The sequence below is a fragment of the Bos grunniens genome, chromosome 6 (genome assembly GCF_055505025.1).
Source record: "Bos grunniens cultivar Pamir isolate PY7600 chromosome 6, Bosgru_T2T1.0, whole genome shotgun sequence".
NCBI lineage: Eukaryota > Metazoa > Chordata > Mammalia > Artiodactyla > Bovidae > Bos > Bos grunniens.
In genome coordinates this window covers 1,076,579-1,101,405 of record NC_141170.1, presented here as the reverse complement: position 1 = coordinate 1,101,405, position 24,827 = coordinate 1,076,579, and the positions used below count along the sequence as shown (strand labels likewise).

Sequence of the window (24,827 nt, the reverse complement as noted above, 5' to 3'; positions counted from 1 at the left end):
TACGTATCTAGACAAGCTATCATCAAGTTTAAACACAGAACAGATCATTTTGGCATGCAAGGTCTCTAAAATTTAACGCTGCCTCCCACACTTTCTGAGATAACCCCCCAAAAGACGTACCACCAAAACATGATGGCAAACCTTGGAAGACATGAGACCTAAGGGGTGAGTGGTCTCCCGCAGAAGACAAAGTGCCTGCAGCCGTGGCACACGTCTAGGAAGCCCCGTCTGGAGCAAGAAGACAAACAGTTCCAGCAGACAGGCTCCCCGAGGGAAAAACGCGTAACTGACCATCTCAAAAGGCTTTTTACACAACTGATCTGGAAAACCTGAGCCTGCATTAGTAACAGATGCATGGAAAACTAAGCAAATAGACAAAAAAAAAATTTTTTTTCACTAGGAAAATTGTGTTCAGCTAAACAATGTAACAATTAATAAATATTCATTCAAACCAAAAATTGTTGGAACTCCCTGGTGGTCCAGCAATTAGGAATCTGCACTTTCACTGCCAGGTTTAATCCCTGGTCAGAGAACCAAGATCCCACAAGTCTTGCAGTGCAGCTAAAACACAAAACAAAATTTTTAAAGTAAGTAAAAACTGTTAAAACTGTGGTATATTAGGTGGGAGGGGGATTATGGGGGGACACATGTATACCCATGGCTGATTCATGTCAACATATGGCAAAAAAACCACAATATTGTAAAATAATTAATCTCCAATTAAAATAATTTAAAAAAAAAAAAAAGTCAAACAAAACCTGTGGCATATTAAAGATGGCCAAAAATTCTTTGTCATCCCCCCACCAAGAGATAAAGTCTATTTCTCCACATCCTTGATCCTCGCCCAGGCCTGTGGCTGCTCCCAACTGCACACAGCAAGAGCGATGTCAGGCTAGAGCTGGCCTCACCTCCGAAAGGACTGGCAGGGCTCCCCTGGTGGCCCAGGGGTTACGCCTCTGGGCTTCCCCTGCGGGGCACGGGTCCAATCCTTGGCTGGGGAAACTAAGATCCTGCGTGCCACACAGTCAAAAAACAAATAGATCAAACACATCCTTTTTTTTTTAAGTGTTTTTATAAATAAATAAAAGGCTTGTCCGCAGGGGAGCTCCTTGACGGCTGAGTGGTTAGGACTTCGGGCTTCCACTGCCGTGGGCCAGTTTCAAGCCCAGGCAGTGGACCTGAGATCCCACAAGTCACGTGGTGCAACCAAGAAATAAGCAAAAGGATGGGCAGCTTCACTTCCTGCGGCAGGAAGCAGCCACCATGCTGTGAGGAGGCCCAAGCTGCCTCAAGGGTGGCCCCAGCCGGGGAGCATGGCGGACCGGGGCCAACAGCCCCCGGCACCGGGCACCTTGGGAGTGACGCAGACCGACAGCACGCCAGCAGTGACAGGCGAGACTGTAAACACACACACCGCTGTGCTCTCAGCCACAGCTCTCTGGAACAGCTCATCAGCAAGGCGCAGACAGCCGGACACCACTGGACTCGGAAGACCGGGGAAGGGGAAGTGGGGCGGAAAGAACACTAAATTCTTATCTCTTGAAGATAGAACTGAACACATAACACACAAAACTCAAAGTTCTCAACTCTGTAAGATAGGCAAGTTTTTTTTTAATAGATAGATATAAGAAACAGTTGAAAGAGCAAAGCAGTTGTCTCCTTGGAATAGTCACCTAGACTGCTGCATCTCGTTCTGACCCTCACAGAGGGAACTGTCTTTAGGGCACCTGGTTCAGTTTGATGAATGAAAAGCAAACAGGAAATATATCCCTAAACATTTGGTTGGTAAGATTAGTTATCTAAGTTTCCTCCCACTTTTCTGATTCATACAAATTTTTCATGAAATGTATTCTGATTACAAGAGATAAATGTTCTGGCTGCACCAGCTCTGCTGCAGCAGGCGGATCTCCAGGTGCAGCGTGTGGGGTGCCGCTCCGGACCAGGAACGTCCGAGGCCCCGGCACTGGGCGGGCCGAGTCCGAGCCCCTGGCCCCCAGGGACGTCCTGATCAAACCACCAGAGCCGCTTTAGCTCACTGTTCACCTTGACAATCCGTCAAGGAACCACATGCCCTTGAAAAGCAGCTTTCCACAAACTCTAAGCTGGAATCCACAACTGTTTCTGTTACCTCATTCCCGTGCTGGGAACTCACAGAGGGAGGGGAGGGGAGGGGGCGCCAGGCCTGGGGCACCGGCCGAAGACGGAGCGGCTCGGGCCCTCTGCCGACAGGGCTGCTGTGAGCACCCAGGGCCTGAGACATGCACACAGGCTCAGCCTCCGCGCTGCACAAACAGAACACCGGTCACATCTTCAAAGAAGTGAAAGAAGCTGAACTTAAAGAAATAAATACTTTTTTATACAGATTTCAGAACTCAACAGAAGAGAATCCGTAAACTGTCAACATGAGGCCTAATCCCAAGGGGTCTTCCGCAATCAGGGACAATTTCTGATGCATAATAAAGAGGGGAACCCTCAGGGGCGCGCCCTCGGGGTCTCCCTGAGCTCCCCTGCGGGCACTGCTCCCCCAGGCCCCCGCCTCGCACCTGAGGAAGAGCAAAGAGCCTGAAGCCGGCCAGTGCTCCCGCCCCAGGACCCCAGCCACAGAGCAGTCGGAGATCTTGGCACCCCACACTGGGCAGGGCCCAGGCTCCGAGTCACACAGACGGGACCCCTGTGGGCCCAGAGCAAGCTGCCCCACACGGACGTGCCCAGGGTTCTCAGTGCCCATCAAAGGCGTCCAGGTGGCGCTGTCCTTGGGGCACTGTGGGGAGCAGGGGCGAGGGCCGCCAGCAAGGAGCCTCCACTCGCAGGCAGGGCAGGTGGGGGACAGCAAGCCGGGAGTCCAGAGAGAAAGGGCAGTGACAGTGTGGGTGCCCCGGAGAAACTGATCTGGGGGTGAGGGCATCGACGACAGTTTTAAAAATTCCTCTTTAGCCTTGTCCTTGTTTCTAAACCTCGAAACCCAAGTAAATGAAATCTCACAAGAATAGATCTTGCTTGGACAGTGAATGGGCTGCTGTCTGGCTTTGTCAGAAACTCAGGGGTCACTGACACCCTCCCCACAACCCACGGGCCTCGTGGCTTGACTGTAGGCCCTTCCCGCTGACTCCTCTGCAGAACCCGCGCCCCTCAGCAGGGCTACGCCAGGCCTGAGCGCTGGGCCTTTGGGGAACTCCAGGCACAGTCCTCAGCGCGGTGGGCTCAGGCACCCTGCGAAGGTGGCCACCTGCCCCAGAGCTCAGGCCTCGGGAGGCAGAAGGTGGGCCCCAGCCCGTGCTTCTAAGATGGTCCGGGGTGGCCCACGCGGCCAGTCTGGGGACCAGGTCTGGAGGACCAAGTTACCGGGCAGCGACCTGGCTCACCCCGAGGCTTCCTTCTCGCCCGGAACGTGTACCTGTGCGCTGCCACCAGGAGCAGGGGCACGGGAACGTAACCAAGCACTCGGCTCTCAGGGCTCCAGTCAAAGGTCACGTGTCCCTTTCCACTGTCCAAAGCAAACCACGAAGCCACACCCAATTTCAAGGGGGGCAGTCTGCCCAGTCCCATGGGGCACTCAGAGAGACAGCTGGGGAGACTAACGCAGACAGCCAGCACACAGAGGCCACCTCCCATGGCCTCGCCCCGATCCTCCCCCCACCAGCTCACAGATGACCCTGAGAAACGCGCTTTCCAAAGCAAACAGAGGCGCATCGCCCACCCTCACACGCCCGCCTGAGCCCGCCTGAACCCGCCAGGCCTCACGCTCCTCTGCAGATGAAAACGCTCCGTGCAGCCTCGAGAGCGGCCCCCGCCCCACAGCCTGCTCTGCACTCAGCGCCCTCCCCTCTGACCTTCGGCCCTCTCCTGCCACGGGCCCTCTGCCGGCGTGCCCTCTTCTAGAGCCCTCACCACCCGACCCCGGGCCCTCTTCCACGCTCTGTACGCGCCTCAGCCCCCAGGCAGGCGTGATGCCCTGTGGATGTACAGACGGACCAGGTGCAGCAGAGTCTGCAGCAAGTCTCCTTCACGACTTTCCCCCTCTGTCATGGAGGCCACAAATGCACGAACCCGCTCCGTGTGCCGCCAGCGCCCAGGCCAGCCGGCCCAGCTGCTCCTTCGCCACACAACCGGGAAGCAAGCCCCAGACGATGGGGCACTTCTTGACAAATTCTGTATGTGGCTCTACATGACACTAATTCCTTTCTTAAACAAAACCACTGTAACAGCTGAAAACAGGAAAGCTCCTGAATGAGAAACCGAGGCAGCGTTCCACTGTCACAAACACACAAGTCGCGCTCCGCCTCACCCCCACCTAACTGGCCTGCCCGGGAGACACACAGCCCCTTTGTGGGAGGGCGACCGGCCACGGTGCCTCCAGGAGCCTGCATGGCCCACACTCCCCTTCTTCTCCGGTGGAGGAGGCCTGTCGCCAGTCCTGCAGGGCCGCTCGTCCTCAGCCAAACGGCGACCCTGCAGCGCAGCCTCCTGTGCTCCTTTCCCCACCCCGGATCTCCTGGTGAGTGCTTATGGGACCAAAGGCCTGATCAGTTTTCAGGTTCGGTTATTGAGCAAGACAGTTTCACAGATTTTTCAAAGATGTAGTCTTCTGTCCACCATCTCTCCCATTTCAGCCCCCTCACAGGTCTGTCAAGTCCAGGGGAGCAAGGACACGAGTTCTGGCTCATCAATGGAACACAGCTAATTTCCTAATTCTCCATGAATGGAGGAATGCCACCAGAAGTACATGGCCATACTAACGAAATATAACAGCCCATCCTCCTATTCCTGTCTAGACGGTCTGATGTTCAAATGTCCCCTGAGAGGCAGAACAATGAGTTCCCAGAGCACAGAAGCAGAGGTCAGGCCCTGCAGGAGGTCCAGCACTTATAGCCTGTGACTCTGGGTCAGTACTTAACATCTCTGGGATTCAGCTTCCTGCTGTGAGGATTCAGTGAGAGGAGGGAACAAAGATTTGCTGCCCTAAGACACAGGGGGAGCCACTCTGCACAGATGGCACCGACTTCCAATCTTTGGGGGAATGCGAACAGAAGGCTCTTATTTCTTCTTTTCTTTTTCTGCTGTGCGCCCTGGGGGATCTTGGTTCCCCAGGGAAGGACTGGACCCAGGCCCTCAGCAGGGCAACCGGGCAGTCCTAACCACCACACCACCAGGGAACTTCCAGGAAGCTCTTATTTCTAACACACACTTTAATTGTAAAAACCCAGGAATTCAATTTTTATTAAATAAAAATCTTTAGGGGACTTCCCCGGTGGTCTAGTGGCTAAGACTCCAAGCTCCCAATGCAGGGGGCCTGGGTTTGATCCCTGGTCAGGGAACTAGATTCCATATGCCACAACTTAAAAAAAAATTCCCCCCTGGCACAACTAAGATCCAGCACAGCCATATACACACACACACACACACACACACACACACACACACATCTTCGGGATAACAGAAGACTCGAAAGCATGAACATCTCCACGAGTTAACTCTCAGTTAACACTGGGCGCCGCTTGAAGCCCAGAAGACAACTTAGAGCTCACCCTGAAAAACTCAGAACCTGGAGACATGAAGGGTGAGAGCTCAAGCCATGTGCTGCCAGGACAGGGCCTGGCGCTCAGAGGAACAGCCAACCTGGGAGCATCCCAAGTGCCGTGGATACAGCGCTGGCAGCACCGGCGGGGAAAGGGGACGGAGGGAGCCACGCGACAGAGCGCGGCTCATCCTGGGGGCAGCAGCATGGCGATGAGACCTCAGAGCAGCTGCAAGGGGCCCGCCAGTGAAGACCTCAGGAAAACACAGGGCCTTCACACCACGCCCAACACCAAGGGCTTCCTCCTCTATGAATAGGAAGGCACCAGGGACACCTCTCAGCTGGTAGGTGAGATCAGTTTCTTTTTGAAGGTACCGAGGTAAATCAGAAATGAGGCCCACTTTCCATTTTACTAGCTTACAGTGAGACAAAAATGGTGCCCTCTCAAATCTTTCGAAATGTCAGTGTTAGGGTCACTCAGCCGTCCCCCCTTACCCTCAGTGCCATGCGCTGCCCCAGCCCATGAGGGCCACGCCGGCCCTCTCTCCTGCGTCAGTCCACCCTTCCTGGAGACTCCCTGGGTCTGGGGAAGGCCATCGTCCTCGAGCACTGGCTTACCAGCTTCCTCCCTGGCCTGTCTCACCTGCCCTGGGCCTCCACCTTTGCCACCTCACACCAGGGCAAGCACAGTCACACCACTGCCCTCGATCCACACCACTTCTCACGCACTGGCCAGCACACAGGGGCTGAGAGTCTTCATACAGTCATTGAAGGACTGACATTCACTCAGGTACTGTTCTAGGCACTGGGAACCTGACAGTAGTTAAAGCCAAAAGGAGAAAAATCTCCACTGTTATAGACCTCTTGATGCAGTCTGGCACATAGACAAATAAGGAAAACACCCGGAATGTCAGAGGATACAAGCTAGGCAAAAGAAGTGGAGGCAGACGGGTAGGGCCAGACAGCAAAAGGATATCATAAATCAGGGGTCAAGGGTGGTGCCTGAGAAGGGAAGTTTAAGCAAAGACTTAAAGGCAGGTAAAGAGCCAGCCAGGCAGGTGTCTGAGTAGAAGGAACTGCAGATGCAGGGGCCAGGGGCCAAGTGTGGCTGCAGTGCCTGACACAGGCCAGAGGCGAGCGCAGCTGAGACAGAGGCCGGGCGGGCCGGGAAGGGGCCGGCCAAGCACCAGAGCTCAAGACACACTCCTGAGGGCTCCCAAGGCAGGCAGGGGTCTGGGGCCACTTTCTAGGAGTGAGGTGCACGATGAGAGCTGAACGAGAAGGAATGCATAGGAAAGCCAGTGGTGCCCACATAGGCACTGGAGTGAGTCTGTGTGTGTGTGTGAGGGTCACAGGGGAAAGCGGAGGTAAAACTGACCGAGTAGAGGCCCAAGGAAAAGCTCAGCCACAACAGAGGGCTGAAAAGACCAGGTGAGATCAAGCTAAGGAGTGCAGTGAGGGAACTCCCACTGCCATCCAGCAGTTAGGACTGCAAGCTTGCACCGCGGAGGACCCAGGTTCAATTCCCGGTTGGGGAACTGAGACCCCACAAGTTGCACAGCACAGCCAAAAAAAAAAAGTGCAGTGAAAGGCAGAAAGAGCAGTGAGAGATTGGTCTTGAACCCCAAAGGGCCCTGAGATCCCTGAAAAGTGGGCTCTCACAGGACCACAAGCGCATTTCAGAAAGACAGGCAGAGCACGGAGAGATGACTGAGGGGAGGAAAGCTGGAGTCAGAAACACTCTTCCTGACCTGTCAGCCTCCGTAACACAACAGCAAACACAAGTGAAAAATTAATTACAATGTGAAACACTACGGATAGAAACATACCCTTAACAGCATAACAAACTTATTTCGTACCATTGATTCTTTCTGTGACAACCCAGTTAACTTAAAAATTGAGCTCCCAACTCCAACTCCTTCCAGGAAGACAAAACATTCTTCTCTCCACATCCACCAGGGAAGTTTCACCACTAGGGCTGTTGAGCACCAGGCTGGCACTCAGCTCAACCACCACTTAGCCATTTCCATCCTTGTATACCTTGTTGAAAGTATTACGTATTACAGATATTAAGGCGCTCTGAAAAATTCATCTTTGGCCCTTTGCTTTCTGGAAGACAGACTCAAGAACAATACTAATTTGAGATATCTTGAATTTTTTAACTGGCAAAGCAAATCTCATCAAATCAATCAGCTCCTTCAAACACTATACTGTAACCAACAGAAAAGTGCAAAATGCTGACCAATCGCTGGGGTAACTCATTTGAGTCTTTTTCTCCCCAAAGTGCTTACCCTAAATAACAATTCCTAAAAACAAAATTAACAAATCACATAAAGACAGTTTGCAAAGTATAAACATAATCCTCTGGAACTTCCATGTCACCTCCTGCTTCTGTATATATTTTTACTTTCCCCAGGGACAGGGAGAGAGGTACGGTAGAAACGTCACTGCTTGATTCATCCTGGTGGTACATACAGGTCTGTTCTGTTACTTGTTGTACTTATATGCTTGCAATATTTCACAGTTAATTTTTATTTAACATTTGAGTTAGCTACAAAGACAAAAGGAAAAGAAAGGAAACAGGCCTTCCTGGCAAACAGTGTCTTGGCTCCCTGATTAAAGCAGGGAGACCTTAAGCCAGCCCCTTACTTTCCATATTCAGTTACTTCCAGAAGGGCCCTTTCTGCTTCACCAGGACTTAAAAAAAGAGAAGCAAACAGGCCACACGCTGGCATTAAAATGGGTTGTTTGTCCCAAGTCATAAGCCCATTTACTCAGCACTCACTGAGTGCCTGCCATAGGAAGGCATGAGCAGAGGCCAGATCACCCGAGACTGTAAGAATCCTACCTCCCAGAGCTCATCCAAAAGGGAAAAAGGTCACATAAGGCCACTGAAGGGCTGAGTCCTCTGTATTCAAAATGGGAGGACAGGGCTTCCCAGTGGTTAGGAACCTACCTGCCAGTGCAGGGGATACAGGTCTGATCCCTGGTCCGGGAAGACTCCACATGCCTCGGAGAAATTACGTGACAAACTACGAAAGCCTGAGCACGCACAGCCCATACTCCGCAAAGAGAGTAGCCCCTGCAAGCCACAACTAGAGACAGCCCGTGCAAGTGCAAGGAAGACTCAGCACAGCCAAAAATAAAATTCAAATAATAAAAAAAACTTTAAGGAAAAGACAAGCAGTGGTCCACACACAACACCAGTCCATGCAGAGGCCTGGATCAAGACAGGTCACCACATATTTGAGGAACAAGGACCCAATTACTGCAGCCGGGCAAGGAGTGAAGCTTAGAAGACTAAGAGGCTTATCCAAAATTGCATACATTCTATAGCCAAGCATTATATCCAAACAAAAAACAAAAATCAACCAACCAAAAACCATATACCAGAATATGTAAGTAAAAAGCTTAATAACTTCAACTCCCACTGATTAAATGTTTACTTAGAATTGTTTAATGAGAAAGGCTATTTGTCTAGATTAAAAATGGCAGGAGAAAATAAATTTGGAACTTTAGCTTCACCTGAGCACATGCTTGTGTGTGCTCAAGGACAACCCCAATCTCATATAGCAACATTTTATTAGTGTTTTCTATCCCCTCACCAGCACTTCTTAGTAAATATAACTTCACCTACTTTTACCTGTTTTAAACTGAAGCGTCAAGCCATAAAAAAGGAAGTAACTAGTTAGTTTACATTATGCCATATGAGTAAGCCTTTTAAAACTGGACTACTTGTAGGGGCTTCCCTGGTGGCTCAGTGGTACAGAATTTGCCTGCCAAAGCAGGAGACATGGGTTCCATCCCTGGTCTTGGAAGATCCCACGTGCTGCAGAGCAACTAAGCCCGTGTGCCACAACGAGTGACCCTCGGACTTGTGCTGCACAAGCGAGGCCACTTCAAGAAGCCCACGCACCGCAACTAGAGAGTAGCCCCCACTGTCCACAACCAGAGAAGGGCCTGAGCAGCAGCAAGGACCCAGCATGCCCAAAAGTAAATTTTTTTTTTTAATTGGACAACTTGCAGGAGGAGAGGTCATTTGAATAGGTGGCAGGCTTGACCCACTCTTCCCTAAGTCACAAGATCTCTAATTCCTAACGTGTAAGTCTCGCAATTCCGACTTATTCCTCATTTGAGTCCTCACATTTAAGCAGGTACTATTTAAACAGCCCTGTTTAAATCGGTGGAATAAAACCCATAAACGTAGTAGTCACATATGGTAGCCTGTTTAACTCACTGTTTTGTTCTGTTGTGTCTCCATAAATTTCAAATTATGTTAGTTTAGACATAATATATATCACAAATGTGCACACAGAATAATAAACTGCCCTTTTTTTTTTTTTTTGTAGTGCCACACAGCATGTGGGATCTTAGTTCCCTGACCAGGGATCAAACCCATGGACCTGCACTGGAAGCGAAGAGTCTTAACCACTGGACCACCAGGGAGTATCAAGCCCATCACTTTTTGAAATTCAGAAAGTTATTTTTCTGATACTTTTAAATTGGAATGTTCACCACTGGAATCCCAGCCCAGCCTGATCTGCAGTAATGCAGTCAGGAGGCGAGGATTTTTGTATTATATAGATCAGAGTTCAAAAAAAAGAAAAAAAAAGCTTACAGAAACTCACAAACGTGCAGAAAGTACTCACTTTACCAACCACTGGCCCAAAACTGAAGGCTGCGGAGCGTCTGAGAAAATGGAAGAAAAGAAAAGGAAATGACTCAAAGTAATCGTGCTTAAGGCCTGAGTCCTCTTCACTTCCAGGCGGCAGTTTAGATTTGAACTCCGGTCGGTGGTGGGGCGCCGGAGCACGCACGGAGCACACCAGGAAAGGGCTGCGCTCCCACGACTGGTTTCCTCCGAGCTACTGGTTGGAGTGGTGCTTTTTCATGTTGCTCTGGTCACACTTACACATGTAACGAGGACATGGAAAACATTTGGGAAAATGAAAGCGCTGCATAAATGAGATGGCTCCTAACTTATCTTCCATCTCGACCATCTCATTTTAAAATACATAAATATGACGGTCTGTGTTATCAACGCGCAGTGGCAACGTTAACTTTTTAAGTCGTTGGGCGATTAGGGAACACGTATCTCGGCGTTTAAGTCATTTAAAAGTCAAGGCCTTAGAGCGCGGGATTGTCAGTCCTCAAGAACTTCCCTAACCTCGCTCTGAAGTCCCCCGAACCGAGGGGGTCCCCGGTTCTGGGACGCGCGCACACGCGCCCCGAGCCCTCATCACCTGCCTCAGCAGCACTAACTTGTCAAGCCTGTGGCCGCTCACGTCCCGGCACCGGCGCGGACACCGGGGGAGCAGACGCCGGCGGCACCGGCTCCTGTGCCCTCTGCCCGGGCTCGAGACCCGCGTGTCTTCAACGCCGAGATTTTTTTTAACTGCCCTCTGGCGAGCGGGGCAGAGCCTGCCGGGCGGCCCCGGCCGCTCCATCGCGCGCGCCCCCGGGGCCCCGTGAGGGAACCACCGTCCGGCCGAGCGCGGGCGGCCGAGGGCCGGCAGCCCCGGGCGGGGTCCCCGCGCCGCCACCTGCCAGGCCTGGGGCTCCCGGCGCCCGCGCTGACCAACGGCCGGTAGCCCGAGTGTCAACCGGGGCCTCGGCGGACAAAAAAGCGCCTCCCCGCGGCCCCGGCCGCCCCTCCCGCCGCCGCCCGGCCCCGGCCCCGACCCGCGCCTCACAAAGGCCGGCCCGGCCCGCTCGGCGCCGCAGCGAACAAAGGCCGCCGGCCCGCGTCGGGCCGGCACAGGTGCAGCCGCCGGCCGCCGGGCCCAACATGGCCGCGCCCGCCCGGCCCCTCAGCCCCTCAGCCCCTCAGCCCCTCAGCCCTCCGCCCCTCAGGCCCGCGGCGGTTGGGCCAGCGGCGCCAGTGACCTGTTGTGCGGCGCATCCTCAGGCGGCGGCGGCTCTCCGGCGCGGCGGCTCCGGCTCCGGCGGCGGCGGCGGCCGGGAAGGGGGCCGGGGCCGGGACCGCGCGGGGGAGGGAGGCAGGGCCGAGGGAGGGGAGGGGGCGGCGGCGGCGGCGGCGGCGGCGGCGGGCGCAGCGCGGCCAGGCCGAGGCTCTCCGCGCGCGGCGCCGACCCCGCCCCCGCGCCTCCCGCCCGCCGCCGCCGCCGCCGGGCCGCCGCCGCCTCGCAGAAGCCGCGGGAAAGTGCGCGCCGCTGATTGGCTGCGGCGCCCGCGGGGCTGCGGCCGGGCTTTTCAAATCCGCGCGGGGCGGGGCGGCGGCGGCGGCCCGGCGGGCGGGCGGGGGCCCCGGGGCCGGGGGTCTGGGATAACGGCCTGCCGCGGGGGTGCCGAGGGCGCGGGCCGCGGAAGGGGGCGCGGGAACCCCGCGAGCCGCCTCAGCCTGGCGCCGGGCGCGCGCCCCGCTCCCGCTACTCGGCACGGGCGCGCGCCAGGCGGCGGCTCAACCGAAAGCCCGGAGCCCGGAGCCAGACCCCTGAGCGCGCGCGCGCGCGGTGACGTCACGGCCGCGCGCCCAATCGCCGCCGGCGAGGCCGCCCCGCGCGAGCGCGGCCCCGGCGGCCCTCAAGCCGGGACGTGGGAGGTGGCGCCCTCCCGGCCGCCCCGCGCGCCCTGCGCAGGGGGTCCGCCTGTGCTGGCCGCGGGCCCCGCTCCCCAGCAGTCATTCGCGCCAGTGGCTCGGGGTCCCAGGCCAGCAGGAGCGCTGGCGGGGATGGGTACCTTGTCTGGTCGTGCCGCCGCGATCCGGGAGGGCGGAGGTCAGGCTCCAGCCGGCCCCGCCGGCGAATCCCAGCCGGAACTCGCAGGGGAGCTTTGTGGAGGGGGCTCCCAGTGCAGGTCCTCGCCGTGCCTGCGCTCCTGGATCCCACATTACAAACTGGGCATAGATGGTCACAAACGACAGGGAGGCTGGCGCGATGGAGAGGAGGCGGGTGGCTCCTTCTGCAGAATATCTGCAGGGCGAGGATTCAGCCCGTTTCCCCCACCGCCCAGGCTCCTGTCTGGCTGGTCTGGATCTGGGGCTGGTGGGGAAATCCGTGGTCAGAAACAGGTCTCGTCTCAGGCCCCAAAACTGCTGGGGGCTTGTGCCATTCTAGTGAGGCTGGGGCGGGGAAGAACGGCAGGGCAGGCCCAGGAGTGCCAGCCCATGGTCAGGGGCCAGCTTTGGGAAGATCACTGTTGCATGCCGTGAGGACAGTGGGCTGGTGCATAGGGTGGACAGAGTGTGCCAACCGGGGCCCTGTTCAAGGACGGTCTTCCTATCCAGCCTCAGCTCCAGAGAGCCACCTCATCGCTGGTCTCCCCCGTCCCAGGGGCAGCCACTCGCGGTGTCCAGCTGAAAGGGATTACAGGATTGTTCATCCTTCCGTTCAAGAGCCATGTGGTGAGGTCCTACTGTGTGCTGCCCCCTTGCAGCGTGCTGGGGAGCCTGAGCCGCCAGAAAAGACACCCCTCCCCCATCTGGCACTACCAGGACTCACCTCCGGCCTCCAGGAGCCCCTGGAAGGTGTTTGCTAGGTGCTGGCCCGTTCACATTTGCACTTTGCCGTATCTCTAGGCTGTAGGGAGAAGACTAGTTGCCTCTCTGGCTCTGGAATCCCTATGGGGCACAAGCCTGAAAACTGCTTGCCTCCTCAGTAGCTTTAAATCACAGCAGTACAAGACAGATACCACCACATCTCTTTTGATTTCACAGATTTGGAATTAGGGCTCCTCTTAAAAAAAAATTGCATTTAGAATAGTGCGATCAACATGTAAATTTATTCAAAACATGGAAGCGCGTGTTTGGATTTTCTTGAAAGTTATTTGGGGCTGGCTGATCTTTTCCCGCCCAGCGCAGGCCTCCCTGGGCCAGCCCTGCTGTCTTGTGGGGGTCCCGAGCCCTTTTCATCGAATCTGGCCAGCTGGACAGCCCCAGCCCTGCACACTCTGGGGCCTCTGCCGTAGAGAGTGTATTTCCCACAATTGGGTCTCCATCCGTGCAGAGGAGAAAGAGGCCCTCACAGGACTGACAGGTAGGCTTCTGGTTGGGGAGGCCCAGGGCAGTGGGAGCCCCAAGTCCAGTGGGCCCAGAGGGCTGCGGGGCACTCAAGGACGTCAGCAGCTGGGGCTGAAGCTTGTTTTCGGCCTCTTGGAGACTCAGTCACTTCTCCAAATGAAAGCCCCACACTCGGAGAGGAGAGATTACAGAAGACCAAGGGACTGCGAGTCTGCTCCCGATGTGAAGTAGTGACCACACAGGAGAGGATTTCAGAGGGCAAAGCCAGCCCTGCTCTGACCTTTTGGGGTTCAGTGGTCCTCCATCTCAGCCCCCAGCTGCTGCCCCCCACCCAGCCTCTCCGACCAAGGCCATGCTGGCAAGGCATTTAGGACCAGGGTACCCCAGGCCTGGCTGCTAGCTCTGGGACCAGCCCAGCAGACAGAACAAGGGGTCAAACGGAGCTGGGCATCCCCTGGCCACGAAGTCTGCAGCCAGGCCACCTCTGGCTGCCTGCTGTCTGTTACCACCCACCAGGGCATACAGCTCTAGGAAGCCCGGCCCGCTCCATGATTTCCATGTGACCCGGGCTGGAGCCCACTCTGCCTCCCTGCTCCCCATCGACCCAGGCCCAGGCCTCCCTATCAGAGCTGCTACCAGAGGCCAAGCCCAGGCCCCTTAGCTAAAGGAGTCCCTGAGCCCCGGTTTGGCCGCCCCATCCCCCATCAGAGCCAGGGTCCCCCAGAGGCCAGGCTCATTGCTGTTTCCATGGGGATATGTGCACTCTGACCCCAGCCTTTCTCCATCCCTGGCCAAAGAAAGAGGGCTTCCAAGTGGAAACCAGTGGTCTCAAGCTGCCCCTCCTCCCATGCCCCAGGTGGCCCCTGCCTCCAAGGAGGGGAGGGGAGAGACCCTCCTTTCTCAGCCCAGGGCAGGCCAGAACCCAGGCCTAACGGGCAGGGGGCCTCCCACCCCAGGCCTTCTCTGCGGCCCCTTCCCAGCTCGGACCCGTGTTCCCTAGGCTAACAGCCTTCCCTTCCAAAGGCCCAGCTCGCCTCAGCTCCTGCCAGGCCCAAGCACCACTTCAGCTCCCTTGGCCAGCCCACAGAGCCAGCAGGCCGTAAGGCCCCTGGGTCACGTGGGCCAACCCGCCATTGAGCAGGGCCCCCGGCAGGCCAGGAGATGGACATGGAGACTGAAGCCCTGCTGAGAAGCCCCCCGCCCAAGTCCTGGCTGGGAGGCCCAAGCCAGAGGCCTCCCAGCTTCCCTGCCCACCTCCTCTCCAGCCGCCTCGGGGCTGACTTCTGGGAGCCCTGAGAAGCCTGCAGTGTCTGTCCTCAGTCTCCAGGAAGAAACCGCAGCCCAGGACAGTGGGCCGCTTCTGAGGGCAACCTCAGAACCATCTTCCCCACCCCCACCGAAGTCCCCTTCCGGCCGAGGGCTCACCCCTCCTCCTAAGTCCTCCACTGAGCCCACCGCTCCTTCCCTGCCACTCTGCCCCTCCCCCACAGGCCCTTAGTTCAGCTTCTTACTGGGAATTAGGAGGCAGCTTTCAACCCACTGATTTCTCTTCCTTTAGTTTATTCTCTGCACCCAGCCAGGGGAACTTTTCTAAACCACAATATGTCACCCACCTGCATAAAATCCTGCTATGGCTCCCCAGCACCCTTAACACAAAGCCCACTCCTCAGTGAGACTTGAATCCTACATTCAGGAATGGGGAGGACATGGAGCTGTGCCTCTCCAGCCCACCCCTCTCCCCAGAGCTTGTTGTTCAGTTGCTCAGTCGTGTCCAACTCTGCAACCCCATGGACTGTAGCACACCAGGCTTCCCTGTGCTTCACTGTTTCCCAGAGTTTGCACAAACTCATGTCCATTGAGTCAGTGACAAATCCAACCATCTCATTCTCTGTCGTCCCCTTCTGCCTTCAATTTTTCCCAGCATCAGGGTCTTTTCCAATGAGTCGGCTCTTAGCATCAGGTGGCCAAAGTACTGGAGCTTCAGCTTCAGCTTCAGCATTAATCGTTCCAATGAATATTCAGTGTTGATTTTCTTTAGGATGGACTGGTTGGATCTTGCAGTCCAAGGGCAGGGGGCCTCCCACCCCAGGCCTTCTCTGCGGCCCCTTCCCAGCTCGGACCTGTGTTCCCTAGGCTAACAACCTGCCCTTCCAAAGGCCCAGCTTGCCTCAGCTCCTGCCAGGCCCAATCTTCTCCAACACTACAGTTCAAAAGCATCAATTTTTCAACGCTCAGCTTTCTTTATGGTCCAACTCTCATATCCATACAAGACTAATGGAAAAACCATAGCTTTTACTAGATGGACGTTTGTCAGCAAAGTAATGTCGCTGCTTTTTAATATGCTGTCTAGGTTTGTCATAGCTTTTCTTCCAAGGAGCAGCTGCTTTTTAATTTCATGGCTGCAGTCACTGTCCACAGTGATTTTGGAGCCCAAGAAAATAAAGTCTGTCACTGTTTCCATAGTTTCTCCAGCTATTTGCCATAAAGTGATGGGACTAGATGCCATGATCTTAGTTTTATGGAGAGCTCCTCACCAACAAAGTTGACTCCCCACTGGATATGCCCCTTGGACAGCCACGTGGACCCACCCCTGGACAGATACCAAACTGAACTTCTCCCCTTCCCTTCCCATCCCCATGCCAGCTCTCAGTGGGGACACTACTCTCTCCAGAAGCCTCCCCCATCCCCGCTTTGTCTGCTTGAGTCCCCTGGGGTTTACCTCCAGGTGCCATTGCTGCCTGGGGACAGACTGCTGGGCCTCCAGTCCTGGTTCCCCCTGTGGGGGCACCTGAGGACCGCTGATAAGGTGCCACAGGACAACACAAAGTTGTTCTCTAAGATCTGGAGGCCAGAAGCCTGAAACCAAGGTGCGAGGAGGTTCTCTGCTCTCAGTCTCTGCGGAAGACCCGCTCCTGGCCTGGCCCTAGCTTCTGGTGGGGCCGCAGTCCTTGTGCTCTTTGGTCTGTGTCTGCATCACTCCACTCCCAGGCTCTGTCTTCACAGGGCCTCCTCCCTGCGTTATCACCTGACTCTGGTTTCTGTTCTTGCAAGGTCACCAGTGATTGGATTAGGGCCACCTAATGACCCCATTTTGACGACATCCGCAAAGACCCCGTTTCCAAATCAGGTTGCATTCACAGGGTGGGAGTTTATACTCGCACATGCCTTTTGTGGGGACACAGTTCAAACTACAGTCCCTCTCTTCCTAGCTGCATAAACTTGGCAGGTTGTGAGGCGTGTGTGTGTGTGTGTGTGTGTGTGTGTGTGTGTGACAGAGCGAGCGAGAGAGAGAAATGGTAACACCAATAGCGCAGTGCCCGCTTCGTGTGTGTGTGTGTGTGTGTGTGTGTGTGTGTGACAGAGCGAGCGAGCGAGAGAAATGGTAACACCAATAGCGCAGTGCCCGCTTCGTGTGTGTGTGTGTGTGTGTGTGTGTGTGTGTGTGTGTGTGTGTGTGTGTGTGACAGAGCGAGCGAGAGAGAGAAATGGTAACACCAATAGCGCAGTGCCCGCTTCGGGGGCGGCTGTGAGCCAGGCAGGAATGGCTGCACCGGGTCAGAGCCCGCCTCCCTGGAGGGTGCCAGCTCGCGCGTGCCGGGCTGCCCTTCTCCGCAACCGCTGGGTTGGGGACGGTGGGAGCCGGGCTCTGCGGCAGCAGGAACCCAGGGCTTAGGGACCTGTGGGGAGAGTAGGCCGAAACGGTCCCGCCGCCCCGGCCCCGCCCCCCAGTCCCGCCCCTCCCAGTCCCGCCCCCGCATTGGCCACGCGCCTCCAGGCCCCGCCCACCATTCGGGGCCCGCCCACCGCCCCGACCACCTTCCACCCCGCGGCCCGCAGGGCTGCGTGGTTTTCGCGTCTGTTGAGAGTCTCTGGGAGGGAAGGGAAGGCCGCCAGAGAACCGAAAGCAATGGTGGGAAGACGGGGATCTCCACCTTGCCCTCAGCCCCGCCTGCGAACCCTGCACCCCCAATCTCCACGGGGACTGCCCTGATCCAGGACCAGCCAGGGCAGCGCCTCTTCACTTTCGGCCAGTTAGTTCAGTGGCTCAGTCGTCTCCGACTCTTTGCGACCCCATGGACTACAGCACGCCAGGCTTCCCTGTCCATCACCAACTCTGGGAGCTTGCTCAAACTCATATCCATCCAGTCGGTGATGCCATCCAACCATCTCATCTTCTGTCGTCCCCTTCTCCCACCATCAATCTTTCCCAGCATCAGGGTCTTTTCTAATGAGTCAGTTCTTCACAACAGGTGGCCAAAGTATTGGAGCTTTAGCTTCAGCATCAGTCCTTCCAATGAATATTCAGGGTTGATTTCCTCAGGACTGACTGGTTTGATCTCCTTGCAGTCCAAGGGACTCTCAAGGGTCTTCTCCAACACCACAGTCAAAAGCATCAATTCTTCGATGCTCAGCTTTCTTCATGGTCCAATTTTCACGTCCATCCATGACTACTGGAAAAACCATACATAGTTTTGACTAGATGGACCTTTGTTGGCAAAATAATGTCTCTGTGTTTTAATATTCTGTCTAGGTTGGTAATAGCTTTTCTTCCAAGGAGCAGGCGTCTTTTAATTTCATGACTGTAGTCACCATCTGCAGTGATTTTAGCGCCCCCCAAAATAAAGTCTGTCACTTTTTCCATTGTTTCCCCATCTATTTGCCATGAAGTGATGGGACCGCATGCCATGATCTTTGTTTTTTGAATGCTGAATTTTAAGCCAGCTTTTTCACTCTCCCCTTTCACTTTCATTAAGAAGCTCTTCAGTTCCTCTTCACTTTCGGCCATAAGGGTAGTGTCATATACATATATGAGGTTATTGATATTTCTCCCGGCAATCCTGATTCCAGCTTGTGTTTCATCCAGCCCTGCATTTTGCATGATGTACTCTGCATATAAGTTAAATAAGTAGGGTGACAATATACTGCCTTGACTTATTCCTTTCCCAATATGGAACCAGTCTGTTGTTCCATGTCCATTTCTAACTGTTGCTTCCTAACCTACATACAGATTCCTCAGGAGGCATTAAGGTGGTCTGGTATTCCCATCTCTTGAAGAATTTTCCACAGTTTGTTGTGATCTACACAGTCAAAAGCTTTGGCGTAGTCAATAAAGCAATAAAGAGGTAGATGTTTTTCTGGAATTCTCTTGCTTTTTCAATGATCCAGCAGATGTTGGCAATTTGATCTCTGGTTCCTCTGCCTTTTCTAAATCCAGCTTGAACATCTGGAAGTTCTCGGTTCATGGACTGCAGCCAGCACTCACCCGGGTCCCCTAGTGTGGACACCTTACATTTCCCCAGTAGCTGTGTCAAAACTAGGAAACCGGGGCTTTGCTGGTGGCTCTGTGGTAAAGAATCCACTTGCCAGTGCAGAGACACGGGGTGGATCCATGGTCTGGGAGGACATCGCATGACACGAGCAACTGAGCCTGTGCTTCAGAGCCCAGGAACTGCAACTACTGAGAGCTGAGCGCCCTAGAACCCATGCTCCGCAACAAGAGAAGCCACTGCAATGTTCTAGAAGTCCACACACCACAACTAGAGAAAAGCTTGCATAGCAACACAAACTCAGCGCAGCCAAAATTAAATAACAACAACAACAACAAACTAGGAAACCAACATTGGTCTGTTACCATTAACTAATTCCCAGACTTGATTCAGAGCTCACCGGTTTTCCCACAAATGTAGACTCTCAGGCAAATCTGACAGAGACTTCTGCTGTAAGAGAGACGCTGGGACCAGACTGCCCCTCCCACTGTAAACAACTTGGAGGAAACAGATGAGGCAACCCATTTTCAGGTGGTGGGGAAAGGGATGAGCAGGACTCAGCTCCCTGGACAAGGGGAGTTTATGAGGTATACCTTGAGCCCCGCCCCCTGCCTGCCCAGCTTTCTATCTCCCATGGCACAGAGGAACAGAATCCACGCAGGACAGCCTGTACCGCTGAGCAGAGAGACAGAGATGTGGCTGGAATCTATGGGGAAGACACTGGAGGAGAGGCCGGTGTGCAGAGGGGAGTCCAAGATGTCCCACTGTCCTTGGCTGGGGGAAGGGCCCCAGATTGACCAAAAAACTGCTGTGGGAGCTGGGGCCTGGCCCAGTGGGGGCCCTGTCATGAACGTGCCCAGCTGGACAGCCGAGACACCGGGATCCTGCCCTGGGAACTGGGGCTGCACCTTCAGCAAGACATTCCCAGTCCTACCCTGTCCTGCTACCTACTGCTGCGTGACTTCAGACCCCGTGGTTCAAAACCACAGTGCGCATCGCCTGCTGCTTGCCATTGTGCTGTCAGGAACTCGGGAGTGGGGAGCTGGATAACTAAGGCTCAAGGTCTCTCCTGAGGCCACAGACAAACCGTCACCCAGGCTGCCGTCATCCAAAGGCTTGAACGGGGGTGTTCCCTGTGGGTCCAGTGGTTAAGACTCTGCGCTTCCACTGCAGGAAGCAGATTCCATCCCTGGTCGGGGAACCAGGATCCTGCATGGCTTGCAGTGCAGCCAAAAAAAAATTAATTTGATTTTTAAAAGCAAAAAAATAAAGGCTTCACTGGATGGACTGCTTTACTCATATGTGTTGGAACCTGATAAGGAGAAAAAGAGAAATGGGACAGAAAAAAAACATTGACAAGATAATGCCAAATTTTTTCCAAAGTTCACAAAAACACTGACTTACATATCCAAGAAGCTCAGCTAACCCCAAGCAGGAGTCAGTCTGTCGGGATGTGAACCACAGGCAAACCCTTCACAGTCAAACCAGAGGGGCCGGCAGGGAGGAGAGAGACAGCAGTCTCAGGACCTCCCTGTGGCCCAGTGGCTGAGAGTCGGTTCTCCCAACGCAGGGGGCTGGGGTTCGATCCCTGGTCAGGGCATTAGATCCCACAACTAACAAAGATCCCTCGTGCTGCAACTAAAGGCCCAGCACAACCAGATGAATACTTTGGAAAGAGACACACTGGTCTTGAACAACGGCAGTCCAAATGTCACTCTTTTACCAAGTCTGTCCAAAAAAGAAAAGAGCACTGTGAAAACAGTGACTTGTCTGAGTCTCACGTAGGGAACTCCTTAGCCTCTGGGTGGCTGTGCCTCTGAGGGGGACCCACCAGGAGTGAGGTGGCGGTACAGGGAACAGCTGACCGAGGAATGACAAGGACAGATGGAACTTGGACACGTGGCAGAGGGCCGTGGCAGACTGGGCGAAAAGAGACCATTCAGTAAGGAGGCCTGGGGCCTTCCCTGGCGGCTCTGTGGTAAGGAACCCACCTGCCAGCGCAGGAGGTGCGGGTTCAATCCCTGATCTGGGAGCATACCACACGCCACAGAGCAACTCCCGAAGCCGGTGTGCCCTAGAGCCCCTGCTCCCCAACAAGAAAAGCCACCATGAGAAGTCCATGAATCGCAACTGGAGAGTAGCCCCACCCCCTGAAACTAGGGAAAAAGCCCAGCAGAGCCAAAATAAATAAATAAATACAATTTTAAAAAAATAAGGAAGCCTGGGAAAATAAATTATCGTTAAGGTGAAAAAAATGAAGCTGGGCTTATACCTCACACTACATGTAAGAATGCTTGGAAACTAAATGGATCAACATCTTAAACAGGAAAAGGAAATGTTTAAATCTTTTGGTAGGGGATATAAGTGAATACACTTTCGACCTTCAGTCAGGAAAAGATTTTGCCCTAAGCGCAGGGGAGAATCTGTCAGTTGTCAGAGGGACCATGTTACTGTACTGCAGCGAGGGACTTCTGCCGCATCAGGAACATCCAGAGTAAGCTTGAAGAGCAAGCCAGTGGCCACCTAATTTACGACAAAATCACCCCTGCAGTTCAGTGGGATAGGTTAGTTATTTGCTTCTGTAACGAATTCTTTAAAACTCAGTGGCTTAAAACCACCCAAATTTATCATCGTAAAGTTCTGTAGGCCAGAAGTCTGACACAAGTCTCACTGTGGTAAAATCAAGTGTCGTCATTCCTTTGGGGTGGGGGCGGCTAGGAGAGGATTCATTTCCTTGTCTTTCCAGCTTCGAGAGGCTGCTCACTTCCCTGGCTCAAGGCCCCTACTTTCCCCACTGAAGCAGGCACTGGCTGCCTGAAAGCCCTCACACCCATCACCCCGGTCTCCTCCTTTGTGGTCAGGCCGCCCTGCCCCCTCACTTCTGTCTCTCTCTTGCATTTCTAAGAAAGCTGATGGTTACACTGGGCCCAGTGGAATAATCCAGAGGAAACTCCCATCTGAAGATCCTTCACATAATCCCCTTTTCTGCAAAATCCCTTTTTCTGTATAAAGTAGCATAATTGCAAGTCCCAGAATTAGGATGGAATGTGGAAGTCTTCGGGGACCACTACTCTGCCTACAGAAGGTGAAGGGAGAAGGTCTTTTCCATTAGCGGTGCTGGATCCATTCTGTACCCACAGGGGAAAAATCGTCCTTGATCCCTGCCTCGCAACACACAAAACAAAGAAACACCATTCAAATTATCACAAGCCGAGATGTGAAAGAGAACAACTGGGGCTTCCCCAGTGGTCTAGGGGTTAAGGATTCCCCTGGCAATGCAGGAAACACTGGTTTGATCCCTGGTCCAGGAAGATCCCACATGCCTCAGGGCAACTAATTCCGTGGCCACAACTGCTGAGCCAAGAGCAGCCCGAGAGCCTGTGCTCTTCACCCAGAAGCCACTGCAAGCAGAAGCCTATACACCGTAACTAGAGAGCAGGCCCCATTCTCTACAACTAGAGAAAGCCCGAACACCACGAACATCCAGCACAGCCAAAAATAAATATTTTTCTTAAAAAAAAAAAAGAACAATTAAGTTTCTAGAATAAAACATGAGAATATCTTCAGAACCTTTGGGTAGCAAAGATTTCTTTAATCACAAAAAGCAATCACCAAAAAAAAAAAAAAAATTAAAGCATTAAAATCAAGAAGTTTTCTTCATCATAAGACACCATTAGGAGTTGAAAAGGTAATCCTGAGTGAGAAAATGTTTGAAATACATATAACCTAAGGGCCCATATCTAGAATATACAAAGAATTCTCACAAGCCAGAATGAAAAAGGCAGATGACCAATGGGGAAATGGACAAGAAACCAGCCTTACACAGGCACTCCATCAAAGAAGAGGTCCAAACGCTCAGACGTATATGAAAAAGCGCCTCAAGATCCTTACTCATGAGAGGAATGCAAGACGGAGCCACGCTGTGCCCCCACCTTCAAGAGTGATTACCATCACAGTAACTGGAACTCTGGGGACCTGGGCTTCTGCTCCGCTGGTGGCCAGGTAAGCTGGTAGGAACATTCTGGAAACCAGCTGTCAGTACTTAGTAATGCTGAGCTTAAGCACAGCCTCAGACCAGCAGTTCTATCAGAGGCATTAAGTGCGTGCAGCAAAGCCACACGCGAGAATATTAACGGTGTCATTCGTTAGAACGGCCGAACATGGAGGATCCATCAACCACAGCGCTGATAAATCAACTGTATGTTCATATAAGCGGGCTTCCCTGGTGGCTCAGACAGTAAAGAATCCACCTGAAATGCAGGAGCCCCAGGTTCAAACCGTGGGTCAGGAAGATCCCCAGAGAAGTCAATGGCAACCCACTCCAGTATTCTTGCCTGGAGAATCCAATGGACAGAGGAGCCTGGCGGGCTGCAGTCCATGGGTCGCAAAGAGCCAGACACGACTGAGCGACTAAGCAGGCATATTCATATAATGGGACACTGCCTAACAATGAAAAACAGCAAACTAACGTTACCCATTAGTTTGTTATGCTGATGAATTCCATAGACAAAATGCTAAGTGAAAGCAGCTAGATTTTCTTTTTAAGTATTAACAGGCACACTAGTTGATTCCATTTATATCAAGTAAAAGAACAAGCAAAAGTTACTTTCTTATAACATCGGGGTTTTTTTGTTCTTGTTGTTGGTTTGGGCTGGGTCTTCACTGCCGCACGAGGGTTTTCTCTGGTTGCGGTGCGCGGGGGCTTCTCACTGGGGTGGCTTCTTGTTGCAGAGCACAGGCTCTGGGGTGCCTGGGTTCAGCAGCTGTAGCACTGGGGCTGCAGCTGGCGGGTTCTAGGGTGCAGGCTCCGTAGTTGTGGTGCAAGGGCTAAGCTGCCCTGCGGCGCGTGGCATCTTCCCACACCAGGGACTGCACCTGTGTCCTCTGGATTGGCAGGCGCGTGGCATCTTCCCACACCAGGGACTGCACCTGTGCCCTCTGGATCGGCAGGCCAGTCCTTAGCCACTGGACCACCAGGGCAGTTTGCTGAAGGGATTTTTGAGGTTGAAGTTATAACAGAGGTTATTTCTGAGAAGGGGTGACGTTGGAGCAGGCATGGGGAGGTGTCTGCAGGGCTGGCGCCCTTCTGCCTTGATTAGTGTAGGGGCCCAACGGGTGTGTGCATGATGGAAGATGCTTCAGACTGCACACTTGGGACTTGGACACTTCACTACACGCATGCTGAGGTAAAATTAAACTTTAAAATTAAAGCATTTGAAGATTTGTAGAAAGGTTTTCCAGTAAACCCAGGGCTTTGCTATGAAGAGGTGGGGACAGGGTGGGTGTCGCTGTCGGGAACCAGCAGGTGCGACTGCGGCCCCACGCACTCTACCCTTGGGTCTCGGGACTCAAACACACGTTCCCTCCCATATCCAGCCCACAGCCACCATCCCGCCTGAGCAGAGGGTGCCCTGCTTGTGCGTGGCAGCCTGCTGCAGGAAGGCACACCTGGGCCCTCTCCCCAAAGGCCGTGCCCTCCAGCCTCGCCTCAGGCCCTTCTCCGGGGCTCACCGGTGCAGGCCACGCCCACCACCACCGTCTGCTGTATTCATAAGCAGGCCTCTTGCCAGCTCATCTGCCCTGGTACCCGACTCAAATTCCCTACAGGTTCAAAAGGCCCCACAAGGCGGTGACCCTGCAACCTTCCGCTGTCCCAAGCTACCCCCATCTCCTCCAGCCTTCCCCTCCTCCCCAGTTTCGAGCTCCCTCAAGTCTTACATAAAGCCCCTGTCTTGCACACACCGTGACTCCGCCCTCTCCGTTCATCACACCTCTGGGCAAAACCGCAACCTGGTCCAATCCAGTTCTGCCCTCCTTCACCTGGGGCGTGGCCGAACAGCACACAGTCCTGACAGTCCTCTTCCGGTATCCTGACCCCTAACCTGATTCCCTAAGCGGATCTCTATTCTGAACCTCTGATCGATCCCTATTTTGATCTCTAACCTCCCGTGATCTCTAACCTGACTCCTTAACCCGATTCCTAACCTGATCCTCTAGCCTCCCCCAGTGGAGCAGGTGTGCTTCCCGGACATCCCACCTTGTTTTCTCTCAACTGTCACTTGAGTAA

The 24,827-nt window shown here is 54.1% G+C and overlaps 1 protein-coding gene across 7 annotated transcripts in view; it reads right to left on the bottom strand.

Moving 5' to 3' along the window:
• Positions 1-11,617, bottom strand: part of NSD2 (nuclear receptor binding SET domain protein 2) — a 77,696-nt gene extending 66,079 nt beyond the window's left edge. For 4 of the 7 annotated variants that reach the window (XM_086404495.1, XM_086404501.1, XM_086404496.1 and 1 more), the window contains exons 1-2: positions 11,402-11,542; positions 10,165-10,204 (exon numbers count right to left, since the gene is read on the bottom strand). The gene's annotated coding sequence lies outside the window, so the exon portion shown is untranslated. Of the gene's footprint in view, positions 1-10,164; positions 10,205-11,401 lie in introns of all 7 variants that reach the window. The other 3 variants (XM_086404499.1, XM_086404500.1, XM_086404497.1) reach the window with 3 other exon arrangements.
• Between the last annotated feature and the right edge of the window lie 13,210 nt (positions 11,618-24,827).